Below are 10,444 nucleotides of genomic sequence, written 5' to 3'. Positions count from 1 at the left end.
TCTCCAATATAGTTTCAGCTACGAAAATTGACCGTATGGTCTGAAAGGGATATGCTACTTTCATTGCTTGTATTTTGAACATTAAAGGTTCATTGTCCATGATTGAGGAGATTCATACAGTTAGCGAGTTTCCTGATGTCTTTCTGGAGGAATTACCTAGGTTACCTCCTGATAGAGAGATAGAGTTCGAGATTGAGACTTATCCAGGATCTGCACCTGTTTCTATGGCACCCTATCGCATGAATCCAAAGGAACTTAAGGAGTTGAAGGTCCAATTGCAAGAATTATTTGATCGGGGATTTATCAGGCATAATACCCCACCTTGGGGAGCTCCAGTTTTGTTTGTTAAAAAGAAGGATGGGTCGTTAAGGCTATGTATCGACTATCGAAAGTTGAACAAGATGACGGTCAAGAATAAATACCCACTACCCAGGATTGACGACTTATTTGATCAACTGCGAGGAGCTACTATATTCTCTAAGATTGATCTTCGTTCAGGGTATTATCAATTGAAAGTTAAAGGGTCCGATGTTGCAAAAATGGCCATTCGCACTAGATATGGTCATTATGAGTTCTTAGTGATGTCTTTTAATCTAACGAACGCTCCCGCAGCTTTCATGGATTTAATTAATCGTGTGTTCCGGCCATATTTGGATCAATTTGTAGTCATTTTCATTATTGATATTTTGGTCTATTCTCGGACCGAGGCAGAGCATAACGAGCATTTGAAGATCGTTCTGTGGACCTTGAGAGAGCATCGCCTGTATGCTAAGTTGAGCAAGTGTGAGTTTTGGCTTCAAGAAGTGTCGTTTTCGGGGGCATATTATTTATGCACGTGGTATTCAGGTCAATCCAAGCAAGATCGAGACTATTGTAAGTTGGAAACGACCCAAAAATGTCTCTGAGATCCGCAGTTTCTTGGGCTTAGTTCGGATATTATCGATGATTTGTCGAGGGCTTCTCGATCATTGTTGCTCCTTTGACAAAGCTGTTAAGGAAGAACGTGTTGTTTGACTAGGGCGAGGCACAACAGGAGAGCTTTGAAAAATTAAAGATGGTTTTGACTCAAACACCAGTGTTGATCCAACCATAGTCCGGAAAAGATTTTACAGTGTATAGTGATGCTTCACACTCAGGACTCGACTGTGTTCTAATGCAGGAGGGTAAGGTAGTGGCTTATGCGTCCCATCAGCTACGACCGCATGAGTGTTATTATCTGACCCATGATTTGGAGCTAGCAACAGTGATATTTGCCTTGAAGATCTGGAGACACTATCTTTATGGAGAGAAGTGTTATATTTTTACGGTTCATAAGAGTTTAAAGTATCTTCTGACCCAGAATGAGCTTAATTTGAGACAACGTCGTTGGCTAGAGCTTCTAAAGGATTATGATTGTGTGATTGATTATCACCCTGGTAAAGCTAACATTGTAGCGGATGCATTGAGTCGAAAGATAATAACAGAGTTGAGGTCTTTAATGGCTAGGATGAATTTATATGATGATGGCACTCTATTAGTAGAACTGCAAGTTAAACCGACTTTGGTTGATGAGATCAAAGCTAAGCATCCCCTGGATAGCTCCTTGCTTTCCATCTTTGAGCAAGTAGAGCAAGGGATGAGCTCAGATTACGCCCTGGATCAAGATGAGGTTTTATGCTTTAAGGGTCAGTATTGTGTGCCTGATGATGCTAAGTTGAGGTAGACTATTCTTAATGAGGCTCACAGTAGTCCATATGCTATGCACCCCGGTGGAGATAAGATGTACCGGAATTTGAGAGAGATGTATCATTGGGTCGGCATGAAGAAAGACATCTCAGATTTTGTGGCTAAGTGTTTGACTTGTCAGCAAGTTAAGGCAGAACATCAACATCCGTCAGGTTTGTTACAGCCTATCAAGTTTCCTTAATGGAAATGGGAGTGTATTACTTTGGATTTTGTTACTGACCTACCTATGACTCATTCGAAAAAGGATTCAGTCTGGGTGATTATTGACAGACTTACAAAGTCAGCTCACTTCATTCCTGTGCGGGTAAATTATACGTTGGAGAAGCTGGTAAGGTTGTATATTTTGGAGATTGTCAGATTGCATGGTGTTCTATTATCTATCATTGTTGATCGAGATCTGAGATTTACTTCGAGATTTTGGAAGGTGCTACATACGGCTTTGGGTACGAGATTAGATTATAGTACATCTTTTCACCCCCAAGCTGATGGTCAATCGAAGAGAGTGATTCAGATTCTGGAGGATATGTTGCGGGGTTGCGTGATTTATTTTTGGGGTAGATGGGAGAACTTTTTGCCTTTGGCTGAATTTGCTTACAATAATAGTTACTAGTCCAACATTCGTATGGCACCCTATGAAGCACTCTATGGGCGTAGATGCCACACTCTGATTTGTTGGACTGAGTTATGTGATAGGAAGACTTTGGGACCTGAGTTAGTGCGCGAGACGGAGGACACATTCAGATTGATCCGTGACTGTCTGAAAGAGGCATTTGATAGACAAAAGTCTTATGTAGATCAGAGGAGGAAATATATCCAGTTTGAGGTTGGAGATCAGGTCTTTTTAAAAGTATCTCCGTGGAAGAAAGTATTGAGATTTAGGCGTAAGGGTAAATTGAGTCCAAGATTTATTGGACCATTTTGTATCTTGAAGAGGGTAGGACCTGTTGCATATCAGCTTGAGTTGCCTTCCCAGCTAAGTCGTATTCATGATGTCTTTCATGTATCTATGTTAAGGTGATACCGTCCGGATCCAAGTCACATCATTCAGGTTGAGGAGATAGAGCTGAGACCTGGTTTGTCATATGAGGAGGAGCCCATTCAGATCTTAGAATGGGATGAGCGAGTTCTTCGGAATAGGCGTATTCAAATGGTCAAAGTTCAATGGAATAACTATGGCCCTTCAGAAGCTACTTGGGAGACATTGGAGTCAATGGAGGCTCAGTTTCCTCATCTATTTTCATAAGGTAAATTTCGAGAACAAAATTTCTTGTAGAGTGGGAGAATTGTAACAACCCGAAAAAATATATATATTATATTTAAGTAATTGGGTGAAAATTGGGGATTAAATTAAAAGTTTTCAAAATTTGTAGGTTATTTTAGAAGTTGAAAAAAACTCAGGGACCAAGCCCTGAATTATACCTTTGAGTGTCAGCAGACTTTTCTATTAAAGGAAATGAATTGGTTTCTGCATGAAAACACAGAAATCAATTCATAAAATTCCTCTCCCACACCCTTACTTTCAAATCGGATCCCGACGCCGTCCGACCACCGATCGTCGATTCGAAACCACCATCGTGTTCGTCGTCGACCGATGAACAAAACCTTATAAACCGCTCATAGCGAAACGCTGTCAAACGTTGTGAATTTCGATTTAAAGTTTTGACTTTTTTTTAACAAAATAGTCATGAAAATTATCAATTCATTGCCGATCGTTGCTCCGTTTTTTATACCTCTCACACCATCGTGTTCCTTGCATCGTTCTGAGTCCACCGGTATCCCCATTATCTCTGTTATCACCGGCGTGTGAGGGAGATGAAGTAGTCAAAGTTTCTGACATGTTGAAATCGAGCTCTCCACTGTTCAAAATTTTGAATCGAGCTTGGTAAGTGTCTCAAAATCGCTTAAAATAATTATTAGAAATTTTCAGGAATTTTTAGGACAGCAGAGGTCGCCGCACGCGTCGCCCCTACGCTTCGGGGAGCTTTGAAATCAGTTTTGATCGGTCTGAACTGGTTTGACCGGTCTGAACCTGTCCTACCCTACCCGACCCGACCCGTTGACCGTTGACTTTGACCAAAAAGTCAATTTTTTTGAAAAGTCATATTTTATATTTTTTGATGTCCTGAGTCCAAATCCGAAGTCCGTTTTTCGAAATTCAAAGCCGAAAGCCTCGAAATCGTCAGTCAAACCCATTGACTTTGACCAAAAAGTCAATTTTCAAAAAGACATGTTTTATGTTTTCGACGTCCTGAGTTCGATTCCACAGTTCGTTTTGCCAAATTCAAAGCCAAAAGCCTCCAAATTGTCAGTCAAACGCGAAAAATGCATATGTACTTGAGAGTTTTAGCTTTGAATGATTAAATTAAGACTTGGGATTGATTAAGTATTATTGTTTGAAGGTACAAGAGACTTTCCTGATCGCTCGACCCAGCTCCTCTAAATCAGTTAAACCGCGTGTGCCAGTATTCACTCGTATGACCCGTAAATCTTATGATTTAATAAATTAATTATGTTACCTACCAGTAATATTGTGTTGTTATTAATTAGGTTCGAAAACTGTAGCAGAGCGTGGCGAGGCTAGTATGCAATAGATCTACAGTTTGACACTATTATCGAGGTGTGTTCCCTATATATTACTTAATTGTTTTATTGTTTTAACATGTGGTACACTGGAATCTATGGTTACTATTTTATTGATGCACCGACTTAATGTTATGGCTTATGGATTATGACTGCTATCTGATTTTTGGTTTTCACTCATATATGATTACAATGATTAAGGATTTATGGAAATTATATCACAGTGCAATTGTATTTTTGAGATACTGGTTTATAAAGTACAGCTCTGATCAAGCTGGAAAAATTTTTACGTACCTAATGTGACTCTTAGGTAGGCTCTGCGGCCCTGAGATCATTCTCGGGTAGGCCCTACGGCCCTAAGATGTGTCCGGAAATCTTTCTTGGGTAGGCTCTCAGGCCCTAAGATGTTCCCTTAGGTTAACTCTTTTATGAGATTTATTATAATATGATTTTATGAGATTTATTGTAGTATGATTTTATGAGATTTACTAGACTATGACTTGTTTAGCGTACCTATCATGATTTTATCGTAATGTTGGGACACACTGAGCCTAGCTCACTTTTCAAAAATATTTTCCCCCCTTTCAGATACTTTTGGTTAGACACCTAGATCAAGCACTTTGAGGATCATCACAACTCTTGTATTATATCTTATTGTAATGTTTTTATCTTTCAAGTTGACTTTATTTTGGTAACATGGACCTTTATTTCAAAGTATTTATTTCAGTGATGACTATTGCTTTTGTTACTGATATTGGATTTATGGTGATCCAAATTTTATGACATGTTTTAAATTAAAATTTTAACTATTTAGTTTTATATTCATGAGTTAGGTTTTATCATAAATTATTATATACTTTTATAAATGCCATTTATAATGTTATTTTACATTGATCGAATAATATCTTTGGAAAATGTTTTTAAGAATCATGAATGTAATTTGCTAGACTTAATCGAAACGCATAGGCTGGGTCTAAGGGTTACAAGTTTTACGATGATTATTATCACTGTGAAAAGTTTTCATGATCCGAAACTGCTTTCTCAGTATGTCCTGAGCCTTTCCCACCTTTGGACAGTTCTCAGTATTGTTTCCTTGAGAGATGCAATCTGCAAGAGCCAGATAAACTCAAAACTCAATAATATGAATAGAGTAATAGTACAGTATCCTTTACACATGATTCTCATAAACATTTAAAGGAGATTGAAATAAGATGATGTCCGACTCCAGTTGAGTTCGTAATGGAAATTATAACATTATAGAAGAAAAAAATGTGATAAACAGGAGGAATATAAAAACTGCACCTGCTCCATTAGCTCCTTAACATCCGTTCCTCTTTGCTACTTCGTACAGCACCTAGCTCAACACCGGAAACCTGTTCAGAAAACTTCAAAGTACTCATAGTTTCAGAATAGGAACTGGCATCGGGATTGAGCTGTACAAGCATAAGGGTCTTTGCCTAGCCTCCAATAGCATAGAGAGTAACAGTACCACGGAACTTACGTCATATACAAAAATTTAGATGAACCATAACATCAGTGTTCCATGAGCATAAAAACCAGGAGAAGCTTTCTGTAGTTTAAGAATAAAGATGAAAGAAGTACCAAGTGAGCTTTGAAGTACTTGAGTGACTTGCTGTTTCTGTACGGCACATGTGGACACTTTTGTGCAAGAGCGAAAATTACATCTCCAAGGGAAAATAATGATTTGTTTATATGTTGTGCTTCCCTAAGCCTATCACCAGTTACCTCAGATCTATCTACTCTTTCACTGCCTGTTAGATCTACTAAATGAAGATTACCATACAATACAGTTCCGGTCTTTAAATCCTTCCCACGAACATGAACTGGCTACACTGTAGCAATAACTCTAAATGATGTTACTGGAGAAATATTCAGATGTGATTAAAAATATTAAATATAAAAACCTGTGTGAGCGACTGCTTCTAGCATTTAGAGCAGTAGCACCAACAGCGCGATTCTGGAATCCAATATCCATTAAATCTAGCACATCTGAGGGTTATATAACAGGGTGCATGCTAGCATCAGGTACAGCTAACCCATTAGGTTGAGAGATAGTTGTAATCCCAACCATGCGCAGATTAAGGAAAACAAATATAACTATAACTAAATCATGAATATTACTTAAACTTTCAGAACAAAACACTTCAAAAAGGGATGCACACACACAAACACACATATATATAAACAGGTTTACAAACTTCCATTTAGCAAGTCTATCTTGTTTAAAATAAGGATATTTCCTAGGAGAACCATCACTGGATAATAAATCGTGCACTTGTTCATTATATATTTGAACCCCAACTTCATAGAGAATGTGGTTTCTTCTACTTTGAGAGACTCTGAAGAGATGATTCAAAGCGTGATAATTAATACCCCATTCCTCTTCAGTGGCTCCATTAGGACCAGTCTGGAAATGTCAAAAAGAGATGTTGAAAGGGATTGTTCAAAAACGTTATTGCAACTTTGTAAAACTTAAGAGTAAAGGGATTCATATCATCGTATAGGTTTTCCTAGAACCAGTTTGACCATAAGCAAATATACAGACATTATATCCATCAACTACTTATTTAACAAAAGGATGAATATCTGAAAACACCTCTGAAATTGTTTAAAAGAGTTTCTATAAATTAGATATCGTAGTGCTTCACAAAACAAAGAAATTCAAGTTCATATTGCAAGGAATATCAGTCAAATCAACCAACAATAACCGACTTAAATGATAGAAATGAAAACCTTGAGTAACATCTGGACCAAAGACTTCATTAAACTTATATGACCGTTGGCCATCTTTTCCTGGTTTGGAGGGATTTGCAATAACCAACTGTCCGTTTTCACTGATACTTTCTATAACCGACAATTTTCCGGTTTGTCCAGGCAGAAATGGCCTTATTCGACAAAAAACTCTAATGTTCCATGTAAAAATTTTAGAACACTGAAGGAGGTAACAAATAAAATCACAGAATCCATTAAAAAGAAGAATCTAATAGGCACCTTTCAAATTCTGTAGCTCGTTAAAAAGCTTTCGATTTTCAGCAAGGACTTCATGATAGTTCCCAGCCGCATCTGTTAATGCTTTAACCTTTGATCCTGAAAGAGAAAAAGCTCTTTTAACAACTTCTACCACTAACAAAACAAGCTAAAAAAACTTTCCAACAACAAACCCACCTATGTGATTAAAGTCATAAGAATAGCTCTTCTTTGTTTCCAAAATTTCTTGCTTAATGGCTAGGAAAGTTGACCTCAAATCCTGGACACTTGCACAAATTAAAATAACAAAATCCAAAACTCAAATGAAAAACCAATATATATACCTGCATTGCTTCAAACTGAAATTCAATAGAGCTTTGGTAGATCTTCTCTTTCATATTCCACCTCTGCCGTTTTGACTCGAAACTTGCTTCAAGATCTTTCACCTTATTGTTTGAATCAGAAAGGAGGTACTCAAGATCTTTTATTCTCATATGAAGTACTGTTATAGCAGCCTTAGCCTCTGCTTCCATTTCCATGGAGTAAAACTTCTGCATCATTCCCGAAATTTCCAGTTCTTGCTTCAGTGCTGCAATTTCAAGGATGTATTTTTTCATTTTCTTTCACTAACTTCATCATCTCCTGCTTCTCAACTTTCTGTTTTTCTTCCATTTTCACATTCTGCAATTAAGTGAAACAAAAAATTCCATGAGAAAGGTACTCGTATTTCATGAGTTTAGATATTCAGACAGGAAAGACTCCACATTGAGATTTTGCATTAAGTACTTGATAAACAATGTGTAAATTAACATCTAAATAATTATGCCTGTGACTGTGAGCGAGTTGGACGGAAGCAGCTTGAAAACCAAGAACTGTTCTTTTTTCTTGGACTCTTAATCTGATGAGTCCGGTTTGTGAGCTGCTGTAACAAATAAGTTTATCAAATACACAGATTAGCTTCTACACATAAAAGAGAACTTTCATTTTAGTGGATTTTTTTTCATTAGTTTGTGCACCTTAGTCTCTTTACAAGTTGCAGATAAAAGGGCCTCAAGTTCTCTGATTCTTGGTCGGTGCTTTTCCTCATGAGCCCTGTAAATATTGTTTTGCTGCAGGCACAATACCACATAAAAATCTATAGAGAGAAACTGATAAGTACTTAAAGATAGTTATATAGAATACGATTTACAGTTCTTAGGTGATCTGCTTGAGTAGATAGACGCCGTCCAATCTCCTGGACAACCTTTATCAGTAGACAAGCCACATGCTGGGGCAACAAAGATAATTCCATCATCCTCTCATAACATAATATCCATATATTTGATCATGCATACGTGTAAAATATTAAGTCCAAAAACGCACAACAGACATAAAAAAGTTACATCCATTAGTTCATCATATACCGTACATTAGATATTTCACCATTCTTTGCTTCAACACTTTCATCCAAAATACCATAAACAACATTTGAAAGTGACTGAGTTGGAGCATTCTGCATAGAGGAAATACGATAACACATCAAACAAGTTTTGGGGGGTATTTAACAGTAGAAAGCTAGATAAAACACAATGTAAATCATAATAAATAGTGCCCACTTACTTCAAAATTTTTTGATTTCATCATTTCTAGAATTTTTGTCACAGGGAGATCAGCATAACACACTTGTTTCAACTGAAATGCTTCATGGAACTTGTGTCCAACATTCTGCAGTACTGTGGATGGTAGTTCTGTAGAAAGCACATTTAGCTATATATATTAAATTTCCATATATATACACAGTTTTAATGGATTAGAAATCGAATTAAAAACTTATAAGGTTTTTTCTTTACGTTAGCAGTGTAGTTTACAAGGCTTGTATATCCTTAGTGCACCGTGCACGAATTAACCATCGACTAAATAGCCAATTAATTAGAACTGTCATCAGTTCATACATTTCTTATGTCATTTATCCCATTGAAAGAACTTGAACTTTTTAAAGTATCCCATATACAATGTTATGGAGCACAAACAAGGCGGCACGTAGACATACCTGGAATTACAGGCCTGTGCATGTCACATTGGAATTTTGATCCGGGGGAAGCCTTCCTCATTTCTTCATCAAATAATTGTGGGCGACAGCCAGGGGATGATGCAACCCCATCAATGCTTTCGGATGATATGAGATGTATCTTAAGTGCTAAAAGGCAGTTGACAACAGTCTTCATAGATCCCTGAAGAAGAGAGAAAAGAGTAAGATCATTGAATGACATTTAAATTCTTCCAGGTTCATAAACGAGGAAGCAGATAAAACAGAATCAATAAGTATCTGTGTAGCACCGATATAGGGTTTAGGGTTTAAACATATTCATTAAACTCTTTCAGTTAAATTGATTAATAATTTCAGAATCTGCTGTTTGCATGTGGGTAACAAATCAAATTTCATTAATACATTGTTATAGGAAAAATTCATTTTATTAGGGGATACCTTCTCTAGGTCTGGTAGCTCAAATCTGGGTATTCCCATCTCATCCATAGCAGCCAGAAACCGTCTAACATTTTCGGACTGCAATACTGAAGAATTTTCAGGATACACTTCCTGGAGAAAATATGCACAATAAGCCACAACATAAACACTCTGTAAACTAACATTAAGATTTAATCAAAAGAATCTAAAATAAATAATCAAAGTTAAGTTTCGAACAACCTCATTTGGAGAATTAGGCCTAAGGATGTTCAAGTTTTACATAGAACAGTGCCATCAATCAATCAAGCTCTCAACTCTTCATCAGAGGCTTCTATTGGCAAACTGAGGTCAGGAAGAATACTGTTTAATCACTCAATCACAAGTTCCCGATTCTTGGCTGCAGAGGAGGAAAAGACAAACAAACAAACACTTACTCAGTTAAACAACATAAAAGGAAAAGCAAAAAAAAAGCCAGACATGTTATATCAGCTTCGTATACATTGTCACATAATTACTTCCACATTAACTCAAAATATGGAAATGTAGTTACAATAGAATAGCCAAATCGTCCATAGTGTTTTGCTTGGTGATCCGGAATTGACGTACCGATCAGATGCTAAAGTTCCTTTGGGGCGTAACTTTAGATTCCTCACTTGCTTAGTTATACGCCCTTTAATTAATTTTGCTAACTTATTTGCATAGAAATGT

At 37.1% G+C, this 10,444-nt stretch overlaps 1 pseudogene; it reads right to left on the bottom strand.

Annotated features, from left to right (window-relative positions):
• Positions 1 to 5,346: 5,346 nt before the first annotated feature.
• LOC120163147 lies at positions 5,347 to 9,383 on the bottom strand (annotated as a pseudogene).
• Between the last annotated feature and the right edge of the window lie 1,061 nt (positions 9,384 to 10,444).

The sequence above is a fragment of the Hibiscus syriacus genome, unplaced genomic scaffold (genome assembly GCF_006381635.1).
Source record: "Hibiscus syriacus cultivar Baekdansim isolate YM2019G1 unplaced genomic scaffold, ASM638163v2 tig00111427_pilon, whole genome shotgun sequence".
NCBI lineage: Eukaryota > Viridiplantae > Streptophyta > Magnoliopsida > Malvales > Malvaceae > Hibiscus > Hibiscus syriacus.
This window is presented reverse-complemented; position numbering and strand designations above follow the sequence as displayed.